The 27,344-nt window shown below is 38.1% G+C and overlaps 1 long non-coding RNA gene across 3 annotated transcripts in view; it reads left to right on the forward strand.

The window, feature by feature from the left end:
• The window catches only part of LOC128911471 (uncharacterized), a 574,472-nt gene that overhangs the window by 229,444 nt on the left and 317,684 nt on the right, over positions 1 to 27,344 (forward strand). The gene's annotated exons all lie outside the window — the stretch shown is intronic.

Consider the following 27,344-nt stretch of genomic DNA (forward strand, 5'->3'; position numbering starts at 1 on the left):
CATCAAGCTGGTTTGGTTTTAGTTTCAAATAATCCATGAAGGTCAAATTTTGTTACTGTCTAAAATTTCCAATTGCTGTTAGATGTGTAACTTGAATAAATGAATAATGGCAAAATGTGTTTAACCTAAAGCTTACTATTTAAACTTATGGCAGAGTGTGTAATATCTGTGATATCGGTTCTGCTCTTAAACATTTTTGTGATGAAGCATCCAGTTTATTTGTAGTTAAACAAATATTCGCAGTAGGGAAAACCATGAGTTATTCTGCAAACAAAGTTCAGTCCCACATTTAGATGCTCATAAATGGACTGAAAATCATCTTTATGTAAAGAAAAGGCACAAAGGCTGTGCTTCATTGGCCTCTTGCTTAAGCTGTTTTACCTCCTGAGGGCCACAAGCCATGAACTGGCCCTTTGAATGGAAGGATAATTTAATTTATTTTCAAGAAATCAAAATGCAAATAAAAGACTAAATTCTGTTTCCAAATATGGCAATAAATGTAGTGCTCATAGTGAGGCATGACAAAAATCATGTATTGAAAAAACTGCCTCATGGAACGCAGTAGTGATATCGCTTGTCTTTCTCTTGAAGGAAGAAGGAAGTGGAGGATCTCATTGCCCATGAAAGATGGGCTGAAACGTGTTCCATGTAACTTGCTATTCATTGAACTCCCTTATGTAAATCTACAAATTATTAAAAAAAAAAAGTGAGTTGATCCAAGATACTGCAAACTGAGCATAAGGAAAAACTAGAACTAAGTAATTAATGTTCAGCAGGTTGTTAAAAAACAAAAATTCTGCTCCAAACAGGAGCAAAGGGTGGTGAAAATGTTTGGGGTTTTTTTGGGGGGGGGTACTAAGAACGTTGCCATTTAAATCAGCACGAATGTGCAACGTTTATACGTGTTCTGAAGGAACATTCTAAATGAGCTGCCAGCTTGTTTTCTCGTACGAAATCTGAAAATGTAATATCTATAGTTTTTAAACTGATCAATATGAATGTGGCAATCAGTCTCACCTTTGTATTCCAAAGTCATTCCTAATCAAGTTTGCATTTAAAAAACCGAAACAAAAAAAATAATCCCAAAGACAAACAAACAACAACAACAAAAACACAAACAAAAAAACAAACCCAAAACTGCCTGAAGATAAAAAGTAAAGCACCTCTATTAAACATAGTATATATCACTGCACTGGAGTTACTTTGTTAAGGAATTAAATCTCCTTCTGCCAAATGATTCAATCAGCTAAGTGGATATTTTGTATTACCATGGAAATGAAATCGTAAAGTGCAATTGTCAGGTTTAAAAAAGTCTAACGCACAATATGCTTTTTTCTTCTTTCATTCACTTTCTCATTTCTTACTAATTAATTTCCTGATTAAAATCTGAGTGATAATCTTGATTTGTATTCAAGGTAGGATGTCAACATAGAGAGCGGAGTCATAGAGGTGAAATAGATCGCTGTTTGAAGTTGTACAAAGTTGGTTGGTTTCTTTTTACTTCATTATTCTGGGGAAATCAGGATCATTTATTTTACTTTGTGTTTGTCATGACTCTAAGAGAGAATGCTAATTTTACTGGGCTGCAAACATTTAATATTAACAACACTAACTGCTTTTAGGGCTGTAGTTACTGATAATGGAAAGAAAAAGTGTTTAGATTTGAAAATTAAATCATCCTCCACATCCACAGTTCCTAGCTTTCTCTACTTTTTGGTTTAGTGTTTGCAATGAAATTTTAAAATATGACTACTTGCCTTTAGGCAAAGAAATGTCTGCTGGGTACTTGGTCCTTTTCTAGACCAGGACATGCATTTATTACCTCCAGGTTTCACTGTTGGTAGTAATTATCTGCATTTAGATCTGCCTCTAAAATGAGGCCATTCCTGTTTTCATTCTGTATCCACTGCTTTATATATAAAGTTGTTGTAGCTTCGCTATGGTCTCTCTTATCTAACATACCATTTATATAGCTTTGTATTTAGTGGTTGCAGTGGCTGGCTTCCAACTAAGACTCAGTTAAATTTTATACTTGGTTCTGGGTTCTCTAACTTTGTTGGTTTTGTTTTGGTTTTTTTTTTTTCCTCTCTTTAGACACGGTTCATAGTTCCTTACTTTTCTCAAACAAAAAAATAGCCAACTACAAGGCTAGGGGAAGTAAACAAATTAAGCCTATTGTTGGAGTTGAGTATAGATTTGACTGTTGATTCTCCAACATCCTCTTTTTATCCTTCTTGAGCTTGTATTCTGCTAGGCATTTGGAGCTGGTAAAGGAAAAGCTTCTAAGAACGTTGCTCTAGATCTTGGAGCAGAAAGAAGGGGGGTAGTCCTCCTACCTAGGCCAATAGATGGTCTTGTTCCTCAATAAAAATTGTCTGTATTCAGTGATGGTGTCTCTAGCTTTAAAACTCTCACAGGTTAAAATATATATAATGGCATTAAAAAAAGGGGGCGTGAGTCTCAAATACATGAGCTATTTTTTGCCAGTCCTATAAACAAGGATAAAGACCTAAATTCTCAAGTTGTCTCACTGGAAAAAAAAAAAAAGGAAATAAAACTATTTTGGCATTAGGAATGGGATAGCAATCCCAGCTCTCGCAATAAGCTGTTCAGGGTGCAGTGCAGCTTTACGTGATAATATTCTGCCCACACCAGAACCAAATAAATGACAAGATAGATGTGGTTTTATACTTTTGCAATTACAATTCTCTCAAACGTCAGAAAAAATATTTTCAGGCTATGGGGATTGAAATGAATTTTTCAGCTGTATAACAGGATTTTTCTTGATGTAGAATTGAGCTATACCCCACAGTCATTCAATTAACTTGTCACGGGCCCATACTACTTTCATTCCTTAAGTTTATATTTCCTGGAATTGCTTTTACAATGTATGTTTTACTGGAACTGTGTCAGTCACCGAGCCCTTACTTTTCAACATAGCACATTAAAAAAAAAAAAAAAAAAAGCCCACAAAAGAACCCAAACACCATCCCCCAAAAAAAACACAAACCAAAAAAAACCAAACCAAAGCACCCCCTCCCCTACTCCCCCCCCCCCAAAAAAAAAACCCCACAAAACCCAAAACAAACACCTAAACAAACCCAAACCCAATAAAATGGGAAGAGAAGCCAAATCAATGCTGAGAAGCAAGGATACCACATCAGTCACCTCTTACGAAATAGCCAGACTTTCTCGTACTTTAGTGGCTTGGCTTTTTTTTTAAAAAAAAAAAAGGAAGGAAATGAAATTGTTTTGACTGTGAGTTCACATGGAACTTAGATCTCTTCTGAGCATCCCTTAGTTGCTTTTGTGGTTTACCTAACACATTAGTGGTGTGTTAGTTCACACTAGTTCATAGCACTTCTGAAATCTTTCTCTCGAGTCAGTTCCAGCTGCTGTCTGTGGCAGGCTGGGGGAGGGAGAGGAGTAATGGATTCTCGTGGGGTAAAGCTGGAGGCTGCTTGTTGGCTAAATAGCAGCCCAGAAGTTGAGGAGAGTGTTTCCAAGTTTAGTTCTTTACACAAATCAGCGTGATCTGTGTTATTTGTACAACTGCAAATTTCTGTTTAACGGGTTCCTTTGCAAAAAGCCTGATGTAATATTCAGTAATATAATTAATGTGAGTTTCCTTTAGCTTCAGGCAATTGTTCACTTGGGTAATAATTACATAAAAAAGGGGTAACTTTTCACATTCATCTTGGCTGAAAGGTAAATACTAGCAATACCCCAGTGTCACCTACCTCTGCTGACCTAGAGGTCTGTGGAAAAATTCTGAATTAAGTTCTGTCAGCTCTTGGCCCTGAATTGCTTTTAGCTTATAGGCAAGTTATGTAGCCTTCCCCCTCCCCAAGTACTGTGCTTGAAATACAGGAACAAGGGTGTCAGGATCACTGGTGTGCTGCATTGAAAAGAGGTCTTTTATGAGAAAAGCTAGTTAGAGGATATAATAGCATTATTATGCAGTTTCATACCTCTAAATAAGGATTGGCATTTTTTTAACTGACTGGTCGATTCTGAAAGCATTTGGTAAATGTGCACTTAATGCGACTTTTATTTAAACCCTTCTAAAGATAGCCTCCTTAACCATGTTCTCTGTTGCAAGGAGACTGATGGTGTGGCCTTTGTATGACCTTGTGGTTAAATAAGCTGCACACTATAGCATTGCCACTTAATTAGTTAATGATACCTTGATCAAGTTAGATAAATGGATTGGAACAATGCTGTATTCAATTAATTTTCATTTTCAGCTAATTAGTATTGCTACTATTGCCTGTAATTCAAGATGTGGTTTTGTGTTGTGATATCTTATTCATTTCTATTTAAAATGGGAAAGCTAGATCTTTCCAGACTCAAATGCATTTATTGTACTGAGGGTAATTACATTTAAACTTCTTAATTGATGGCACTGGGTATGTATTTTTTACACGTGATGTTTGTGTAATCTGTACCCTGCTAGTACTTGCGGGCAAGATTTTCATCAGCCGTGTGAGTCTGACAGCGCGGGTGTCCGGCATCAGCCTCGGTGCGAGATCTAGGGAGCTAACAGGGCACGGGGAGAAAGGAGCTTGTTATCTCTTGATTGGGTTGTTGCCCTGCCTAGCTTTTGGTGACTTGCTAGACCTCAAAAAATCCAGGAAGGTTTCAATCCCTTTTGTCTTATCTCTGTGAATGCTTTAAAAAGCGCCTGGTATTAACCACATTTTACAAAACCCCAATAAGGTCCTATCGCTCTGGAGCCTCGAATCCCTCCTAGAGACAGATTCTGGTTAAGAATCCCAGTTCATTGTGCCTATTTACTTCCAGAAAGGTAGAAAAAGTTGCGCGCCATTCTGTTGGAGATGGGTGGAGAAATCTAATTCCATTTTATAGGGAATTTCAGTGTGTCAAAACCTTGTTTCTTTCTGGTCTGTAATGAGAATGGAGCACTCCGAAATCATTTTGGGTTGGGATGGTGCGCCTGACAAGCAGCAGCACAAGAAGTGATGGAGTTTAGGTGCCAGTGTCTTCAGGCTGGCACAAAGTTGGAGCCAGAAAGTCTTTGGTCTGCAACAGAGCTCAGGGCATGAAGAGTTTGCTGCTAACAGGTAGTTTAAGTCCTGTGCTTCTCATCACGTCACTGATGGATGCTGAAGAGCAGAGAGCCGCGACAGCGCAGGCTCTGCAGAAGCCGCTGAAGCTGACTGCTGGGCCGGCGAGCTGGCAGCAAACCCAGTGGGTTTAGAAGCCTGCCTGTCTGTCGGGTGGTTTTCACGGGGGCTCTGCCCTAGGTCTCTTCAAGGTATCATTAAAATTACAAACTTTCTTAGTGAAATGTTTTATTTTCAATATAGGCATGTTATGCTTTGAGAAATTGTTAAAATGTGGTATTTTGTCAGATGGGGAAAGCTGAAAATGACATCAATGGAATGTCAACCCGATACACAGCTTACTGTGAATTACAGTCATTTTCTTGCTTATAAATGCAAAAATGGCAAACTTAAGCTACAAGCGATTTTCTTTGATGCGGTGCTTGGTCTGATGAGTAGTCTTAGTCCCTCAATAAAGCAACCGTCTCTGCCAATAAAGGCTTTATTTGGATTTTTTTTATATGATTGCTACCAGACAATAACAAGAAGTGAGTGGGAGGAACTCATAAGAAAAGACCAATTTGGACCATCTGTTCCAGAAATGTAAGCTGAGGTGATACTGTAAAGGGGAAAGCCATGTCTGAAATGGTGATCAGTGGCTGTTTCGCGTTTGTGTTAAAATCGTTATTCTCTTCATACTAGTTCTGGAAGTAACCAGTATTCTATATAGTTAAAGAAACTATGTCTTTACTAGACTTTTGCATTGCTGAAATGGCTGACCTGGCAGTTTAGCTCTGTTTATAGCACAACTTACATGGAGAGCTACAGTGGGCCATTTCAAATGCTTTTATTTATAGCAGTGAAGATCTCCAATTCCTGGTAATAGCAGTTGGTACCATGATATATCAACATAAGATCTAGGAGTGCCAGAATGCTCTGAATTGGCCAAAAGGTTTATTGACAATCAGTGAGTTTTTTAGTTTGCAAAATAAGGTTACAACCTGTAAGCCAATCAGTCTTTCTTATGCCATGGACTTTTACGCATTTTAAAGGCTGTCTGGTCTATTATAGTTAAGGTAGAGATCGTGTGTTTTTTATTTGCTGCTGTAGTTGTAGGAAACGCTGTCACAAATCATGCTTGAACCATGACCCTGTTCTCAGTTGTTCAGATACATGGTCTGTGGCCTTTTCAGAGCTCTTTCATTATAACTGTGTAAAGTGTGTTCTGTATCTTCTAAACTCTTCAGTGTGGGAAGATTACGTTCTACATAAAAGTTCAGTTAGCCAAGTCTAATAACTGTAATATGGAATTCTCCTTGTGAAAATGTGGTGCGTTTAGCTGTTTTGGCATCATACAGAATATTAAAATATACAAATAATAGAAATATAAGGCTGCATTTCAAGTTCAGTTAGTCAGTTTCAGCATCTGGTCCTTACTGAAGGCAGTATGAAATATCTGGTTGTTGGACCCATTAGTCCATCTCCCTTAATATGAAGTTTTATGAAAACAGCAGAACTTATTCTAATAAAGCGCTAATTTCTGTTGAAGACAAAGACTTCCTAGATTCATATGCGAGGAATTAATTTCTACTTGTTGAACAGATGACAGTGTTGTCATTATTGAAGCTGATCTATTAGTTGTTCTTCCTGTCTGCATAGGTTAATGCTAAAGTTAATTACAGCTTTCATTCCAGAGGCAACTTTTCATTGTCACGAATCTAGATTTAATTTGCAAATTTTGGAATGGTAAAACACTGCCTGGGCCAGAGACCAGGCAAACATGGATAAGCTATACTGTATTTTAAGTGCTGCTTTTTTTTTCGAATTTTTTTTTTATCCTGATGAAAAGCAATTTTCCCTGGTTTTACTTTTGCTGAAGACATAATTTGGCTAAATGTTAATGTGCTTGAGTTTCCTTTACATCACATCAATTTAATTTTAATAGTTCTTGTAAAACATTCTGTGACGTTGGATGCCCCAGTGGCTCCGAGGTAATTTGAACTTTTCATCATGGAGTACCTGAACTTGCTCCCCGTACCAAGCCCCTTCCTTTCTTCCTCCCTTCCCCTAAACGATTGCAACAGCACTGGGAGCTGGATGGGAAATTCTGCTGTTGCCCCATCATTTGAGCACAGCTGGAGAGTGTGGAGGAAAAAGGTATGTGGATCAGATCTGCCTGACTCAGTGTTTTGGACTAGTGCATAAAGGTTAGGAGGTAAAATATTGTGCCAGTGCAGAATGCTGCTCGTAAACATCTTGAACAGATGTTACCAAAGGGCTTATTACTATTCTATGTGTGGTTCCACTTAGATAATTTACACCTCTCACTGTAGTTCTTTAGATATTTGCAAAGAATGTCAGAATTATGACAGTGCCTGTCACACAATTGACAGTCAGCATTTTTTCTTTAAAAGAAATGCATGTCATGGCAAACCTGAAGCAAAAAGTCACAGATGACAAGTGCTTTTTATTTTAATAATAATAAAGGTCTGATACAACAACAAAACATCTATTTACAATTCTCCTTTGAATTTTGATCTCGTTTGCTTAAGTAGAAGCTGTAATGAGGAAGATCCTCCTAAGGGGAAAAAGGAAAAACAACAAAAAACCCAAAAAATACCCCCCCCAAAACAAAACCCCAAACACCACCACCACCCCCGCCCTGGCCCCCCAAACTAAAAAAAAAAACCCACACCAAAACCAAGATATTGGAGACATTGGCATATTTTGCAACTCAATCTTGTATGTGTTTTATGTGTAGGCAACTCTGGAAATCTGGATCAGCTGTAGAGTCCTAGATGGTTTTGCAGGGTGACAAAGTGGTTGGGAGACATCAGTGTTACCCCACTGCTGGATATAGTGTTCCTGCAGCAGCTCTCTGTAGGCTTTCTGTGTGAACTCAGCCCTCAGAAACCCAGGTGTTATTAAGAGTGTTGATGGCAATTAGGTAACTTCTGAACCTGGGACTGAAGAGTGAAGACAAATATCCTCGTAGAGACCTAGTGGAAGTGGTTTATGAAACCACCTATAGTTAGTTTTCAGGTGTGAAGCAGTAATGGCTTCCACAGTGCATCACCTCTGGGATGACTTGGACAAATCTGATCTCTTTGGCGTGTAAACAGGTACAACAGGGTTTGTAGGGTCACTCTGGCTGAGGGAAGGGCAGCAGTAAGTCTACAGTTTTGTTTTTTTTTTTTTTTTTCATCTCTGTAGCTTTTGTCCTTACCCTGTGAAGTTTATTTAAGTTAAGTGCCAAGTAAATCTCTAATACTTGTAATATCATTAATTGAAAAGGACAAAGAACCTAATAATACTGACACTGATTTGTATTTGGTTTTTTTTTTTTCAAATGGTATGGCTGGGAAACGTTTTCCCTTACTAATTGAAGTATTTCAATGTCCTGAGAGGAAACAAATGGAATAATTACAGTTATTTTTGTAGCTCTTGCTATGTACAGTTTGAGACTAAAATGTATGGAATCTGTATGGCTTGAATAGCATAAGTTTTTGCAAGTGAGCCCACAGACTCATGCTTATCTTCTACTTTTATCTTACTTCCCAAATATTTAATTGCCGTATTTGACTCTTCATATGCACCAACTGTAGTCTATTTCTATTATACTGCATGCTGTGTTACTCTAATTAAAATAAACTTTCACATTTTGAATTGTCATTTTTTTTCTTTCCTACTTTGGCAATAAAAACTATCCTTGTCAGAAATGCAAGGCATTTTCTTCACAATCTCATTAAACAAGCAAAGTAGGTCACTCAGCATATTTGTATCAAGCTAATACAGAAACCACACAGTCAACATATTTTAAAGCTGCGCAGCTCAACCCTTGTTCCTACAAGGAATGACCTTGTATCAAAACTGTCACTTCAAGGTTTTGACAAAATCTGGCATATTGTAGGTGTAACTTGTCAGGAAGCAGTGGGATGGCTGAGGACAGTGAATTGCTTCATAGGCCAGTAACAAACTGGAATGTGAACTGAGGTGAGGATGTGCTTGCCAGTCATCAGTGCAGGTTTAAAAACACCAACAACAAAAAACCACACAAAAAAACAAACCCGAAGAAAAAGTAAACAAACAAAAAAAACGCAACCCACAGAGAAAACAATCTTTTGTTGATGTGTTGTTTTTTTTTTTTCATGAGGAATTAAGGTTACAGTGCCTCCTTTGCTCTTAATCTGAAAGAAACAAAACAAACCCCAAAGAAAAAGCCCATAACGAGTAATGCATTAATTACAAAACCAGTCATAAAAATAATTATTCTAGCTCTCTGGAGGAACATTTGCATCTCGATGAGCCTTCCTGCCATGGAGAAAAAAGAATGCTTAGCAATTAAGCAAAAGCTAATGTTATGGATGTGTCCAATTTTCTTTTAATTGCAAGAATTTGACCATGTAAAGCTGCTTTATCTTTGATGTTGGAGATTTCCATTACGATATCAACTTCTGAAAGATATGAACAGCAAAAAGTACCTAGAACTAAAAATGCCTAGTTAATTGTACAGCACATTCTGTCAGTTACTGTGCAAAATTTGGAGAGAGTGATAGGCCATAAACAAAAGATAGTCTAAAATTCAGTCTAATGCAAAAGTACACCATGGCTGGTTATGAACTGGATCCATGCTAGTTTGTGAGGTGTTAATTATGAATCTTCTGAATCAAGTCTTCTAAACAGAGTTAGTTCCAGCAACAACTCTAGCTGTATTGACTGTATTTAAGATTATGGTAATAGCCTCCCATTATTTTGCCTAAAAATGGGGAGCCTCTAGCATGCCAGGAAGCGTAGCTGTGCTTTGTAAAGTGCTTTGGTCGTACTGTTCAGCTAGAAGGTTTTTGTCAAGAGGTGGCGATAATGCGAGTGAGGTCTGTTCTATGTAATATGGATTCCAGAGATTTATATATTTTGCAGCCCATAAAAATATATCGGACCTGTGTTTCTTCTCCCCGCCCTCATTCTGGAAAGTTGTTAAGATCTTAATTTCATCGAGAGGCTTGGGATCTGGTCTGAAGTTTGCTATCTATTGAGTGGATTCTCTTGGACTGGAAGATGACAATAGTGGGCTTCCCTAGAGGTCATACCTGTAGAATTGAACGCGTCCCTTCATCTGCTCCATTTTCCTACCGCTTCCCCCAGCTAATCCTGTGGTGGCCCTTGCTGAAAATGGTAAAATTGTTAGATGAGTTGTCCGTGTGCTTCCTCGTCTCACTTGTGTCACGATTTGGTGCTTTAGCTTGAGGCTTGTACCAGACCGAAGCTTCTCTATGTCGCCTGGAGGAACGCAAGCCAGAGTGGCATAGGTTACTGGATTGTTGATAGAGTGATGGCATAGTGCCTTGATTTCATGCAGCAGTACACTTTTTCAAAGAAAAAGATAAAATAACTGAGACTTCTTTGTTTACATACTGCCTAAAGAAAAATTTCTTCTGAATGCATGTGTCTTGAAATTATGGCCATATAATTACTTCTAATGATCCTATAGTGAGGTTTGAGACAATTGCTCCTTACATAATTCGATAGGAGATGAGTTGGTTAGTTTGACTGTTATCGTGGTGCATTCTTTCTTTGATGGGAAGCTATAGGAATAATTTCTTATTATAGAAGTTTATTAGCAATTATTTTATTTTGATAATCTTTGTCACATGTATTTTTGCTAAAATTTCTCTATAGTTCAATGAAGTGATAACCACTTCATTTTCTCAAAGTTGTCTGGCATTTTTAATATTTCAGCTAAAAAAAAATAAATCTGTAAAATGGCAAATTAATCATACACACATCTGTAATAGTCTTATTCACAGAAGCAACTTTCAGCATTACAATGTGACCTTTTCAGAGCACAATAACTGGTGTGTTTTGCAGGAAAATTTTATTATTTTCCCCCTGAATTCTGATCTTGTTCTAAGCGGACAGATACAACCTAAATGGGAAATATCAAGCAGAAGTGAATAACGTTTTATTATTCATCTGCTTATATTTAGGTTTTAACTGAAGAAAAAGAGGGGGGAAAAAGGACATACGCATGCACTTAAAAAAAACCCAAACCAACAAACCAAAACCAAAAAAAAAACCCAAACTTTGTTAGAGAGCTATTATACCATAACCAAAGATGTCTCCCTACAATTCTCCAAAGAGTAGGGGAGAGAAGAGTTATAAATCTGACATGGTCAAAGTTAGTGCTGTTGATGTAATGTAGGTGTTCCTGTTTGAATATAATATTTATGGAGCGACCCTGAATATAAATGACTTTGTTTAACCTTGAAAACAGTCAGATTTTACTGAATGCCTAAAGAGGTATGTGTATATATAAAGAAGATATACCTAATCTACAAAAAATTGATATCTAAAGTATGACAATGCTCCGTTTCTTGATGTAACGAATAGCTTAAAGGTAGTCAGAGAAGGTAAGGATTAGCTACAGCTATAAGTATGCTTTTGTTCCAAGGAGGTGTCTGTACTGTGTCATACACATATATCTTCAGGGAGGGGAACTAAAATATTTCTTTCTATCATAAGACTATTTCTACATAAAAGAACAATACTTGCTCTAGGCGACCACTTCACTTTCCTTCAAAAAAAGAAAAAATAAAAATTGTGCAATCCAGTTAAGTGAGTTTGAATTCCTCTTCCCAACTCCACTGCCAACTATAAATTGATCTTCCACCCTCCTATCTCCTAAACAAATGGCTACAGAAGGATACATTTAACCGGGTAGTTATGAGAACAGGTCATATTTGAGTCCCGTTTTCCAAATAGGAGTGCTTGAGATATAGGCTTTATTCATTATTATTTTTTCCCTAGTAATGCTACTTCGTGTGTCGTAATATCTTTCTAGGATTTAAAATCCCAAGGGTTTTCAATGGCCCAGAGTAAGGTCCTGAGAAAATAATGCTACCTGCAATAACTAAAGTTCTGGAATATGGGACAAAGAAAATTTCATGGAGTTTAGAGCTGTATATGAAATAATATATTATGCAATATGAACATTAAAAGATTATTAAATAAATATTAAGAAATATTTTACAGTTGGGATTATTCTTAAATTGTATAATACTTCTATCAAATCACCCACTAGATAATTAGAGTGAATTCTGGGTATAGTGTATTTGAAGAGGGGCAGGGTGTTTATTGTTACAATCAATCCAATATGTGAGTACATTCGGAACACTAAGTCTTACAGAATACAACTTTAAAACTCTAAACAGACCATACATCTTCCTTTAGAACGTTATAGCTTTTCCTATTTAATAATTGTGATTCTGATCTTCCTTATAAAAGTTTAGATAACTTGTTTATAGAGCAGTAACTCTAATGAAAGCTAAAGCAAATAAAATAAAACTCAGGGCTACAGACTTGAGCTGTATACAGAAAGTATTAAGTCCTCAGCTATTCTCAACCTGGTTGAAATGTTGGGAGATATGTAAAGTTTTCTGCCCTCCCTAAAAATGGCTGAGGTGGACTCCTCTTCCATGGGAATTAACGGGTTTGAAGGTGGTCTTAGTGATCCTCTTCTGTACTGTGCTGGCACCACTGCTGAAGAATGTGGTCATCAATTTATTAAATAATGAAATATTATTATGTGGTTAATGACAGAAGTATAACTTATTCCAAACAAGTATCCAGGGTTTGTCTGGATGTAGACTTTAGTTTCATTGTGAAAAGAGGAGAAAATTAGATTAGCTATTAAATCAATATACAGGGGGAAACATCAAGAAATCTGGTGCGTATGCACAGAACATCTGTTTCAAGAGTTGCAAATGAGACGTTTGCAAAATTTCAGAGTGGACTGCATGATGCAGTTTCTAAATGGATCCTGTAGGGTCCCTTGCCAGCAGCCCTAATAAATATTTCTACTGTTATTGTTTACCCTGTTTAATAACTGTGAGTCACAGCTGTTTTCATCTGAAAACTAATTTAGACTGTTTAGCCTCTTCCAGTGGCATTGTTGCACTGAGAGATCTCTGGGGAGATCTATTTCCTGCACATACCACCTTAGCACTTGAAGTCTTTGTCTGGCCAAGATGGTTATAATCAAATCTGTGCAGATAAAAGAGCACTTTTCATATACAAGTCTCCAGGCAGAAACTTTTTTTTTTGGATGCATTGCTGTAAAAATTCCGTTATGTCCCAAGAATACACGGTGGTGTCTGCCTTGGTAAAGTGGCCTTCATTTCCTGTTGAGTTTGCTCAGCTTGTGTTGCTCACTACTTTACAGATTATAGCACAGAGTGAGCTTCCCAGTGGGACATGGCTGGATTTTTATTGCAATATTTTTCTTTGGAGATGTTCTGAATGACTGCGAGGCCAAAGAGAATCATTAGATGCAATAGATATTCCACCAGCGTGCTGGTCCAGAGCCTGCACCCCAACAACCTGTGCTGCATTCGATCAGGCAACACTAGAAGTTCAGATCTACCTGAAACCTTTGTGCTCAGCATTTCTGATGATATGCGTTGATTGCACTTAGACACAGTTGTGCCGAGAGTTATTTTCTTAATATGAATTATTACTTGACTTTCTTTGAGAGATTTCAAATGCTTTATGGTATTGGACTAGTGTGTATTTATCATCTGTCAGGTCTGTGTGGATGTGTACTGGGTCTTGGACATGTGCTGGAGTTTGGCACTAGCCATGCTAAGATGCAAGAGCTATGTGAAATTTTAGCAAATTGCTTGTCTTCTAATTTAATGCAAATAGGATTTCAAAAGCTTAAAGTCTTGAATGTATATAATAAGTAGGCTACAGCAAATTTGAGAAGTTTGTTTTCTGAAATGAAATCTTCCATTAAAAAGTCATTTCCATGGTCTGTTGAACCAGGCAAATTAGTAGTGGCCATATCTTCTTTGTGAAGAAAGCACAAGGGACAGTCTTTTCAGCTTTTTTTTTTTCTTTTTCTATCCTCCTTTCTCTCTGAGTACTATTCTTCTGCAGCTGGCTAATCTCTTCTATAAGATTTCTTTTTAATTGAGACTTAAGAACTTATTATGACAGTAATTATTCAGGGGGCAACCTCTGACTTGATGCTCAGCCTGGTAAATGAACATACGTTACTTTGGGTTTTTGCTTAAATCAGGGGGATTTCAAACTCTTCGGTTTCTGTGAGGTGTAACTTCCCCGGATTAGTTTAGATTTCTGGTGCAGCTGTAGCAGAGTTTACTTGCTTCTCCATTGGGATGCTTCTCCATGGATGTTTCAAGCAAAAGCAAGTGATGACATCACATCAGTGTTGCTGGACTGTAAATGATGTAATAGTTGTCTTAATGTTGACTGGATTACACTTGTAATATGGTGGGAAGAGTTAGAAAACAATATCACAGTTTTAGGACTCTGGGTATGACACATGCTTCTCAGATGATTGTGCCATCAAAACCAGTGTTTTTAACCAACTTGAGTTCATTGCTAGTGGGAAGAAAAAGTGGCACCTGTAGAAAGGGGGGCAGTAGCATTTAAGGGGGAACTGGGTGGCCTTCACTAGCTGCTCCTCCTGTTCTACCTATAGGCAAGGGGAAGCAGAAGTGAATGTCCACGGACAAGCTTTTGAAGTGTAGTGAAGTAGCCTAAAAGCCCAAGTTGCAAACTGCAGTGGCTGAGGCATCTGTTCTTCTCCTCTGCCCCAGCTCCAGGGAGAGAAAGTTTTAGGAGAAACCTTGAGTGAACACGTGGAGATGGCATCACCTTGCTCAGATCCCCTCACTGCAGGGGCATCAATGCCAGGGATTGCTGCTGCTTAAATTCAGCTGCCTTCAGCAGTTGCTTGTAGATGTGCACCAACCCTGCTTTTGCTAGGCATTAAAGTCCCAATGTTGTTATATAGCTTGTCTTCACAGGGAGAGAAATTTATGAGGAATGTACTGTAAGGTGAAGTTTATTGGAAAAGGGAATAAATAACTTTAAGACATCCTAGAAGGCTGGGTTAGCTGTAGGTGCAGCGGGATGCAGTAAGGATAAGACAATGAAAAGAACATGGAAGTTCCATACTAATAAATACCGCATTTAGTGTTAGCTATGTCAGAGAGACTAGCACTTTCTTGTTTTAAGAAAGAAAAAAAGAATTTCAACTAAAAAAATATATGAATTGCCCTATAGAGAGGAGCCTTCTCTTGTAGAAGAGTTCAATAAAAACAAAAACATTCTGAGTTTTTAAAAATTAGGAAAAAAAAATTCCTTTCTGTTTTTTCCTTTACGATTTAGCAATATATAGTGCGCTTAACAATGAAACTTCATAAATTGCCATGTAGCTTTTTATTTTTTTTTTTTTATTTAGCTATTCTAAGAAAATCAATTTAGCTGGGTAGCAGTGATAGGATCTCCAGCTATTATCACCTAATCATTAATTTCTCCTGGACTCTGTTTAATACAACTGCTGCAGAATGTTTAATAAATCATTAAAATAGCTTGGATTTAACTGAAAAATAAATTATTTAAAGCCGTAACTACAACCTATTCCCCCACTCCCAACCTGCGAAAACCTCTTTGCTTATTAAAGCCTAAGTGAATTAAAGCACAATAAAATGATAAATATAGGAATCTACAGCTTCTTAAAAAAAACCCAAACCACTCTGAAGTGAATAAATGCAGATGACTGAATTCTTACATCTAGTCTGCTCACGATCCATGCTTGCAGATAACACAGAGTTGTATTTCATAAAGTACTTACTACCTCCAGTGTTCACACTGTGATTGTCTGGTTTAGAATGAAGATATCCCTCTCCTTGTGTTTGCTGTTGCATATGTCTTTTATCTAAAGCTGCAGAAAGACCTTCAGCACCTCCAGATAGTGACTTGGTTGGTGTTTTGCAGCTGTGATTCCAGCCCTGGCCGACGACTCAGGGCATGAAATGATGGGTCTGTGCACAGCAGGCTCAACGCAGTGGTACCCTGAGGAACCTGAGTGATGAGGACCACTAACCCACAAGTGCTTTGCGCCTCAGTAGATTTAGTGAGAGCTGTTCATATATGTAACTTTACTTCGATAAGCTGTTGGTTTTTCTGTTCTTTTTAATAAATTTGGCAGCTGGTTTGCTCTTTGAGCATCAGATCCTGGTGGTATGGAAACACTGAGGAAGCGCGTAAGAAACTTTCAGCTGGTATAAAATGACATAGTGAACTCTTATCTTCTCCTCTGTATTTTGTGAACTGGATAGATGCTGAATCTGGAACTTATTTCTTTCTGTTCCTGGAAACTGGCATGGCGGGGGGGAGAAACAGACAGAAACGCACCCCCTTCGGTCCCCCCCAAACTATCCAGTTACTTAGAGCAAGGGGGACTGTTAGTTCTCTTCTTTGCAGGGATCTTCTGGTCTTGCTGTCTAATAAACAGACTTTTGAAGCCATACATTGAGGTAAAAAATGTCATATGGTGTTCCTCATACTGATGCTGAAGAGGGGAAAAATTAAATTGCAGAAAGCTTTGAGAATAGGGATTTTTTTTTTTTTTCATGGGTGTACTTTGCATAACTAGCTGATGAATTCCCAGTGTTAAGGTTATAGAGGGAAAGAAATGTCTCTGTTATCTTTTTCTAGAAGTAGCAGCTGAACCCCCATGTATTACAGAAAGTGAATAGAAAAGTTTCAGACTTATTACAAACCAACTTTATTTAATCAAATAGCCTGGAAAATGCATTCACTAAAAATGGATGTCGACCCTTTGAAATTTTGTTTGAAGGATTAATTATGGAGCTGTGTGACCAGCCTGCATAGCTCGAAGTGCCTGTCTCTATTTTAGGATGTTTCTGTCACTGTACTGAAGTATTTGGCTCATGCACCTTACCAGGTGACACTGGCTTCACATTAAAAAAGAACTTGAACTGCAGAAAATGTGGTGATTGCAAGGAAAGACATCTGATATCAAATGTAATTGCAGATAAAGCCATACCCAAATGCTTATTGCATAGAGAAATGATCTATTTACTTCTGTAAATAGACATAATTCTATTAAAGCAAATTACAGCTGAACTCTGATTTGTAACAGGTGAGGGTATGTCTAGCAATATATTAATTAAGTGCTCTGGAGGCATTCAGTGGGAGAGCTGAACCAGGGCATAGAAGCACAAATCAAAGGATACGAAGGAGAACCCAGCTGTGCCAGAACAGTGTTATACCTTTACATGAAACAGTCAGCAAATGAAAGCTGAATATTTGCAGTTGGCCAGTTCATAATTGCAGCTACTGTGGAATGTAGGCAAAATAGATGCTAGTTCAGGGTGAGCAATACCTCTTAACTGGGAAAGGCAAAACAAATAAAAAATAGAGGAAATGCATCATCTTTTGCCTCAAGAAGTTCACGTTTGGAAATAGCTTGATAGAGATGAGTGGAAGCCTAGAAGCTCTCTTGGCTGAGTGGTGGGGTTGGCTTTGAGGGGTTTTTCTTTGTTTGTTTTTTAGTGGCTTTCCTCAGTTCGTCTAACTTCATCAGCCTGGATCCCATTGTGTGCAGGGTTTTGAGTAACTTCTGTTCCTGCTGATTTCCCAGGTCTAGCTGTGACATGACAGATACTGCAGAGAGTTAAAAATGGGGAGGAAGGGAAAGAGAATAAGTACCAAAAGTAAACACCTGAAATGCCTTTTGTAATTTTTTTATGACAAAAAAAAAAAAAGAAAACCAAAACTGCCTGCTACTACCGGCAAACAGGTAAAAGAGTCTGACTCTTCAGAGTCCACTGTACAGCGGATGTGCTGGGTAAGAACATGCTTTGCTTTTGTTTAGGCCCTTTGGAAATGCAGGTGGAGACAAGGTGCAGGTAATTTTTCTGTTCTGCTTTATTTGCAAAATTCTTGGCCTTTACGACTTTTGTAGGCTTATACAAATCGACTTGAAATAATTCGTGAAAGATATCCCTGACTCTGCTTCTCCGCAGCCAGAAATGGGAGCAGATGTATCCCCCTCGTAAGAGAAGTAACAACTGTGTTTCCTCAGAAGTAGAGATTTGCAGCATTTTTGCAGCTCTCCATTCTTCCTAATAAATCCTGCATTTATAGTTCAAAAAACCCTACTGGAGTAGCTCATAAAAGAAAACATTCTTAGCTACTTGCAGCAGCGAACATCACATATAGTGTTGACTCTGTCTAAAGACCTCGAAGATTTAACGTATACAAACCACTGAGGGAAAGAGTAAACTTCTTATTTTAAAGAAGGGACACTTAATATTCTCAAACTCTGCAGTAATATCAGCAACCCTCCAGATGAGGAAGAACAAGCAGAAACCTCTGTGTTCTCCCTAATTCTCTCCTGTTTCCTGCCCTGTAGATGAGAGCTGTTTGCGAATTTGGAATTAGAGGGGCTCTTTGGAGGGATTGCTATTTCCCATGTTTTCCAAGTACACAGAAGATATGGTGTGTGGCTGTATTTCCCCCAGCCAAAGGCACTGATCCAACACAATGTGCTATTGTGAAGGCACTCAAATGCAAAAATTAACTATCCCAGGGTGGTTTAGCACTTTTACAGGAGGCGGAGAGGAAGAGAACGTGTCTATCAGCTTCCACCCCTGTGCTTTACATCTTGAATACTGGGTAGAACAGAGGAAAAAAGTAAACCACAACTGATATTTTTCTGCTTCCTTGCACGGAGGCTAGAAAACAGCATTTGCAGGCATTTTTAGCCATTATTAACCTATGCAATTCTAACCTTTGTAATTTTCTCCCTTCAAAGTGTGGAAGACACTGAAATAACAGCCTAAGGAGGTTTGGAAATTGGGACTTGGCACTTAAAGCCTAGTCAGCTTGCATTGCATTGTGTAGTAATTGCTAGTTAATGTAGTAGCAAAACCATTACAGTGACAAAATCTTAGAGTGTATTTCTCTTTTGATGTGTAAATTAGGACTGTCAGAAAGCGGTCCCAATATTAAATAGCCCCCCTCATCCATTCTAGTTTGAAAACACTTAATCCCTGGCAGCATATATACACTCTTTTGCTTGTGTCTGCCATGTTCACTAGCGTCATCTTTCACGCAGACCAAAGGAGAAAGATTTATAGGGGCTGTGAAATGTTTGAGAGGTATTCTGCCTTGAACAAGTTGCCTGTTTGGGACAAAGAAGCAATGATTAATTTTTCTTAAGTCAAATTCTGCTAATGTTTTAGTAGCAAACTGCAAAATGCAAACTTCTGAAGCCTAGATATTTTGGTACATTATTTCTTTTCAAACAACAGTGCAAGATTAAAGAAGTTTGGCAAAGATAATGTGTTTCCAGGGAATCAGAGAATTTTTGAGATAAGCTGCCTAGCCTATTTGTAGAAATTACAGAAGCTTCAATAAAACTCAAACAGCAACCATCTGTTTCTTCCATTGTGTAAATTTTAATTGCTTTTATTATGGTTTAGACATCAAAATATAACTCTCTAACTTATTTTTAGATACCACATAAAAATGGTGAAACAAACTTTCCCATATTATGTTCTCACTTTAGCAGAATTCCTCATAGGTGTATTTCTTCTCCCAAAGATCTCAAACAGTTTTGTGAATTACCAAGGAAAAGTCAAAGTGGTATTTCTTCATGGAAGGGTGAAATATAAATGACTTGCTGTTCCCCCTCATGTGCTTGGTTGAACATCTCTGTGCTCCTACCTCCTCCGCTTCTGTTCCTGCCAAATTTTGAAATAATAATCATGGCTTTGTAGAAGTGAATCTGGTGGTTTGACTGTAAACTGTGTATCTTTTCTTTAGTTAGGGTGTAGTGAGGACCTTGGAATGACTGGTGGTAGTGACCCATTTCAGTGTCACTCAGCTAGCTCTCACTCTGTCATATTTGACTTTTTTTTTTCCTCTTGTGGAATAGAAGTTGCAAACTAATTCTGAGAAGGTTTCCATAGGCTTACATAGTCTCCTAAAGTCTTTCTTGTGAAAGTAGTAGTTTGATGGGATTCACGTGTGCTGAAATAATGAGTCACTTTGAGGGGTGGGAGGGGGGAAACAACCACCAAACAAAACACTGCACTGCAGTACATCTGCCAAAGCCAGCAAGCCTGCAGTATTAATAGTTTAATGCTATGGAGGAAACAAGCAATTAAGTAGCTAATATGTGATGTTCCATCAAACAAGTGACTTCAGCTGGTGTTAGCAAAAAAGATAGGAATTGCTGCACATCCTTCTCCCACAGCACGTCCCTACTTTGCCACTTTGCTGAAGGCTCTGTTAGATGAGACCCAAGGCCTCTGCGTTGACCCAGAGGGTGTCTTGTTCACAGCGAGACGTATGTCTTGCCTGGGAGATGCTGGCTAAGAGCATCTCTGTGACTGGAGTTGATGGTTGGACTTGATGATCCCAAGGGTCTTTTCCAACCTAAATGATTCTATGATTCTTGTAGGACAACTGTAGAGCTGCTCTTTAGGGGCAGTGTGCCACGTCACGGGTGTGTGTAATCTTCCTTCATCTCAAAAGTCCAAGGTGTAAAAGTCTTTTTTGATGAACTGTTGTTTTCTCTGTCCTGCGTTAAGGGTGAACGGGTGGTTTGTCGTCATTGTGTTGCTTAATGTTGAGGAATATTTCTAGTGACACTTTGATCAACATATGCAAGGTAATCACTGTGAGACAATTAAAAAAAAAAAAAGCCACTTTGAAGTTGCTGACAGAGAAAGGAATTATTCCTCGGGGACTGTTTTCTTAATCTTTTATTCTGTCCAGTAGAGGAACTTAAAGTTTGCATAATAATCATTATGCTAATATAATGGTATTTAGAAGGCCATTTCTCCTCCTACTTGCAAATGAATAGGTTATTAGTCACCTGCTCTGTACTTTTGAGATGCAAGAAAGTGTCGAATCAATAGAATCAATTTATTTTATGTTAAAAAAAACCCCAAAGTAGTCTTAAACTTCCAGTAAACCTGCAGTCATGTAACTTGTAAATTAAACAGTTTTAATTCCTTGAAAGATCAAGAAGGGAACTTCATATTTATAGCAAGAATGAAAGGGAAATTGTTCATCAGTATTTAAAAAAAAAAATAAATATTTTAAGTCTTCACTTGGTTTAGGAGTAGAAAAATATGCCGAAGGGTTTGAAGAACCATAATGAAATGAAATCTAAAGAATTTCATAATGCAGGGACTTGAGTTTGTTTCTTACAGTAAAAGTCTGACATCTTAGAAGGGGATCCTGAAGCCTTCATTAGAAAGATGGGAAAAGATGGGTTGTTTTTAATCTTGTTCTTTGGTGCTTTGACGCCTGACAAAGGATGCAGGGAGGTACCTCCCTGCCCTGGCAATCGTAGCCTGGAACAGTGGGTAAGTACCAGTTGCCTTTTATTCACAAACTCAACAATGGCCTTTTTTTTTTTCCGTCCCCCCCCAAATAAAGCAGGAATGGAAGGTGATGGTTTTAATTTTATAGATTATTTTCTTTTTTTATATCAGAGTGATTAAAGCACTCATGGAGGTTATGGGAGGTTGTGGTTCAATGTCTTTTTCTGCTTTACTAGGTAAACTGAGTTTCAGTGCTTGAGAATATATTCTGGGAAAAAAGTGCCTTGTAGCATTTAAGATGACTGTTGGGTGACTTGGTACTGCTGAACTTAAGGCTTGTTACAAACAGTATGGAATAATCTGGTGCAAAAATCATTCCTTCCAGCCTGATGAGCTGAGCAAAGCAAACAATTTATATCATATTGTTCATTTTTTTTTCCCCTTTTTCTTTCCTAAATGCTCTGAACCTTTATTAGCTTACCCAAGAAACCCAGTATAATAGGAGTCGATTGCAAAGAAAAGTCTTGATTCTGCCAGAAGAGTGAATGAGAGCACTTGAAGTGATTACAATGACTTGCGTTCATTTCTCCTACTACTCTAATAGATGAATTTGACAGGTTTTTATTTTCTGTTTTCTTAGCTAAGTGATAAAACCTGATACAGGGTAGGAATTAAGATGAAAGTGCTGCTCAACTTTGAACTCTGTAAAAAGACCTCCCAATAAATTACTATGGTTTCAAAGGATTTGGGGAGCATCCAGGAGGCTGTGCTACTACTGTGTGCTACAGCCTGTGCTAACAGCCCCCTAAACGTGTGAAGTCGCTCCCTTCCAACAGCTTTACCTGACTGACCTGTAATCAAATCTGCCTTACTGACTGTATATTACTTATTCCCATAGCTGTACTTTATATCATGCTGCCACTTTTGGTCTCAATAATACTCATTTTTCAGCTCTTCATCCTGAGCACAAGCCTTTGTGTTCCCTTTCAGGGCCAGAGGGGTAACGGATCCTCTGACCGTGGGCGTGCATTTTGCAAAGTCTACTAGTGGCCCTGCAAATAAGAAGGCAGGCCGTCTTTTTTTCTTTCTTACTCCCTTTCTCCCCAGAAAAACCCCAGATGATCTCCCCACCCCAAATCCCAGGCCCTTCCAATTTAATATCTAAGTGTTGGCAGTAAGAGGAAAATGGGAGAGATGAAAGATACTTGACTCTGTGTTAAAATACTGCTTCAGAGCTGCACCTGCAGTTTTCATCCATCTGCACCCATACTGCTGTGTATAAGCTATCCAGTTCCAAATATTTAGAAGCTGCGACACTTCTTTGGTTTCTAGATCCTATTCTGTCCTGTCTGATAGTTGAACCTGTCTTGACAGTCATTCTTGGCCAGAGTACCGTACTGGAGTTTAATCTCTTTAGTACCATGTTTTCCAGGGCAATCTGATGTGAGCTGTTAAACTAATACATCGTTGGAAAGAGCTGACACTTTAATGATGTATTAATGTCACATGTCATGACAGTGAAATGCAAGGTAAAAAAATATATTCTGCAAAATATGGTGCCCTCTATGGAATAAAATTTCTGGAGGGCAGAGGTATGATAATGATTTAAAAACAAATAAAAACCCACAAATGAAAACAAATGGGAAAAAAAACCCCAAAAACCAATCACAAACCCCCAAACCAAAACCAGACAACTTTAATTATTATGAAGTATAGGCTGACTTTACTTTACCAATTGTGTAGCACATATAGAATGCGGCATTATTGTATTTGAGTGTTTTAAGTAAAGCAAGAGATATATTTTTTTTACACAACAATAACTTTTTTTTTCCTGTTGGATTTTAGCCAGGTTCACCAGAATAAGTGATGGGATAGACAAGCAGCTTGGTCTGTATTATATTACTGTGGGAGAGAGGCTTCTGCATACCAGTTTTCCCTTGTAGCCAACATCTTCCTTATCCAAACCCAGAAGAAACAGAGTGGGTTTTGAAGGGTTTCCATTCCTGTGTGTTTTCTGCCAGAGGGTTCTGCAGTCCCTTCACTTAACTCATACCAAAGCTCGCCGGCAAAATACTAGAGACAAACCAGAACCACTAGTGGTGTCTTCCCAGAGGCGTGCAGAGACGATCACGGGTGAGTGAACGCCTCAGAAATTGGATATCTCCGGCTTTTAGTTGCTCTTGAATGGGTCATGCCTACGTTTTGTGCTTCCATTTCCCGCAATGGGTAGGAGAAAGTTTCAGCGCCAAATGTTCTGGAGTAACGTAAGATTGCTGGTTGGTGCTCGCTGGGGCATGTGAAGCTGGTGTGAAGGGTTTCGTTCAGTCCTGTGCTTTTGCAGATTTTATTTCATGTCAGTTAAAGACACGTGACTGCAAGGTTTGGATTTCTGGAACACTGCTAGGCTTTGTGGTTCGAGTGCTGCTCCTCTCACCCCTGCCACTTTTCTTTGGGTGTTTTCTGAAGCGCAGAAAGCGATGATCTCTGGAAGCGTGTGTACGTGTTGTGTGGTGGCTGTTAATGTGGAATGCTACCCCTGAGATCTTGGAAGTGCTTTAGAAGTTTGGCAAGTGGGGGTTGGGTTTGGCTTGGTTTTCCTATGTATTTATGATAGAAAACGTCAGTCTTTCTTTCCATGGATGAAACCCACCTGCTGGGAGGTGGCTACCTGCTGTGTCAGAATCTTGGATATTTTTTGTGTGTTCTGACAAAAGTTGCAGCAATTTTGTATCCATATGGTTTCAAGGATCGTGTGCCTTGCTGTTGTGATTTTGCTACTGATGCTGTTCCAGCATCAGTAGAAATATATTGGTCTAACAAAATATTGTGAAAAGATAGTTTGGCTGAAGTTAAGAAAAAAAAATAATTCTAATTTGACTTAACAGTTGGACGCTTTCCCTATGGCTAATAGTTACTGTGATACATTGTGCCGGTGATACGCCTAGTCACTAGACCCACGTGTGGTTTTAAGCATTGTATTCAGCCATGTTTCTGGCAGTTGCTTTTGTGCTTTTCATCTTGTTATCCCTTGCACAATAAAAGGATGTACGAGCTCACAGTGGCTGCTTGCAAATCAGTGCTTTAATCCAGATAGTTACATCCTGACATAACTAACCCTCTCACTGTTGAATAACATACGCTCTTTTGGCTGTTCCGACCTGTAAAAGTGGAGAAGAGCCGTCCTTAACCAAACCCAGCTGCTGGCAGAGTGGATGACAGCTATTTACATGTGTATAGTAATGCACGTAAACAAATGCGCTGCATTACAAGTGTGCCATTTAGGAAGCAGAAGGTTTGAGGGAAGATGAGCCAATTCTAGCCAGGATAACTTAAAATTACTATTGCTTTATAAACCAAGGAATCCTAATAATATCAAGTACAGAAGGAAAAACAAGTACAATTAAAACATTTAGAAGTTTAGAATTGTTAAAAATAATTTTTACTATGCCAGTTGCAATGGTCCCCCTCCCCTTTCGCTTTAGAAAGACAGACTGGTAGTTCGTTACTCACAAAGGAAGAAGAAGGAAAGAAAAAAGGAAGTAAGAATATATAATTGTGCTTATTAGAAGAAATAGTCAGAAACTGATTAGTGTGGGAGGAATTAATTATTAAATCTACCCACGCTTTCTGTTTTTTAATTTTTTGCTATTCAATTATGCATGAGTAAATGGTATTGTGCAATCACTGGTAAGATGCTAATTAGTATTTATGAATTGGTGCTTTTTATGTCTGACCTTTTGATAATTTCCCTTTGTGGAGATGGTTTTATGTATACAGCGATCTTGGAGAACTGTCGTCTTTTTCATTCCTTTTTATTCTTAGTGCTGAATTTTTGATACACTGTTGCCGTAGCAGTGACTTACAATCCCCTTTAATTTTTGCTAATAAAAACAGAAGCTTTAATGCACAGAAAGGTGCCCCTGTAAATCACTGAAGTAAAAGAAAAAAAAATAATCTTAAAGTTCGGTAAGGAAATGGATGTAAATCAGTGATCAGTGAAAAGTACTGTGAAAGGTAGTAAACAGATGCCTCTTAAAATCAAGCTGCTTATCTAGGTGCCTAAATTGGATTTAGATGCCTATGTTTAACTTGACACTTACAGAGATTTTGTATTTTAATTATTTATGAACCCTTGAACACAGCAGACGTCACTGGTGTTATCTTTACTAGATAATTATACCCACCAGTATGACTTCATTCTGAAAATCACCGTTTTTACCCCTTCTGAAACAGAAATCTAGCATTCCTGATCTCCCAAGCACCAATTTTGTAAATGTCCTGAGGTGATTAAAGGGGATTGTGGGAGTGAGTGGGATCATAGCTAATCAGACTGACTGAGGGGATTGTGGTCAGTGCTGCTCAACCATTTGTCCGCATGAAGGCTTCCACCGTGGAAGAAAAGCGCATTATTCCTTTGATTTCCACCCTGTCCTGCCGACATGCTTTGTGCTCTGCTAGAATGAGTGCTTCTCTGGGTGCACTGGTGCCAGGATCCACTCAAATGTTCTTCACCTTTTAAAAAAAAAAAAAAGTGAACAGGGAAATGCTGTTTGGTTTAACCAAGAAGAGCTGAAAAGACTCATTTGATTCATCCTTTGTGTATCTTAGATTTGTGTAAGTGTTTGGTTTTAATATTAAACCGCCCTTTCTTGATGCTGAGGATTCATTGCCAGTTGCAGCACTTCACTGTGCCTCATGGGCAGGATTTCAGGGCGCTTGTTCTCTTTAGGAAACAAGCTTGTCTGGATAAGAACTGCATAATCTTAAAGTTGAATTACCATGACTCACGCCTTTTACGTTTTGAGTTATATTGCTTGCCTATGGGACGGAGGATTATTTCTAGTAAGCTGATTCAAAGCCTTTTTAGGCACTAAAAGAATTTTTTTTTGGACAAAGCTAAGAACAGTTTTGATATCAGAAAATTCTATTTGATCAAAACGGGTTAAGTCTCTCTGGTCTTGTATGAAGCGTATAATGTAACACTCTCCCAGACTGCATAGTCACCTTGTGTGCTAGGAGGGATATGGCTTCTTCACGATGTCATCCATTCTCAATGACTAGCCCTTAAGTGGAATAACTAAGCTGTGGCTAGGGGTTTTTTTTTGTTTCTGGGCTTGTGTTTTGTTTTTTTTGTGAGCTTGTACAACAGACTTAAATTGGATATGTACACATAGTCTTGTGCCGTCCAATGCAAATATGCCCTTGTCCTCCTTTTTTCCCCACTTGAACATTTAAAAGTAACTTTGTGGATTTGACTTGATAAATATTAAATATTCCATTATGTTCTAGATGTAGAATTAAATTCAAGGACAAATTATTTTTCTAATACTGTTTTTACATGTTCTGAAAGTGGTTTTGAAATGTATTGAAACACAAAGATGCTTCAGCTAGGCAATAACTCTGCGACTGAAACTGGATATGTAGAAGAAAATACACTGAATTCTTTTGTGGTTTTGGATTCACTACTGTTGTGACTTCTTTTGGAAGTCTCTTCCTTTAAAAATATAGAAGTCTGACAAGAACATGGTATATTAGTGTTATACTAATGTGATTTAGCTAAATACAACATCAATTCTTTGAACAGCAACATAAATAAGGACTCTGATTTTACTTAAATAAAATATGGCAATGGGTGAAATAGGAAATTTTAAGTCTCCAAGGAAAGAATTGATCTCATGTTGTTTCTGATAAGGAATTACCGTTACCATTGCTAGTTATGTTGCATTCATGAATAGTTACTGTTCAGCAGAGCAAATGCAGAGAATCATTAAAGCAGCAATGAAAACAGCAGCATCTCAAACCAGTTATGTTTTCTTCTAGAACTGATCCCTTCTGACTAAATTCTAGTTTATCTTTGAGGTTTCCATTTTTTGCCACCTTCAAATCTGTGGTGCTTGTATCTTTTGTATACTGCGCAAATACAGCTACTCAGTTAAATGATAAAATGTATTTTGGCATTTGTGAGATAAGATTTTTGTGGCCAGTTCAATTTTGTGATCATAAACAGGAAAACCACAATCGTCTTCAAAACTTTTTTTTAAATTTATCTTCAGATCTGTCTGCATTGGTTTGAGTTTCTTCTACTGTCATGAGAATTTGAATG

Source organism: Rissa tridactyla, chromosome 6, assembly GCF_028500815.1.
Source record: "Rissa tridactyla isolate bRisTri1 chromosome 6, bRisTri1.patW.cur.20221130, whole genome shotgun sequence".
NCBI classification, from domain to species: domain Eukaryota; kingdom Metazoa; phylum Chordata; class Aves; order Charadriiformes; family Laridae; genus Rissa; species Rissa tridactyla.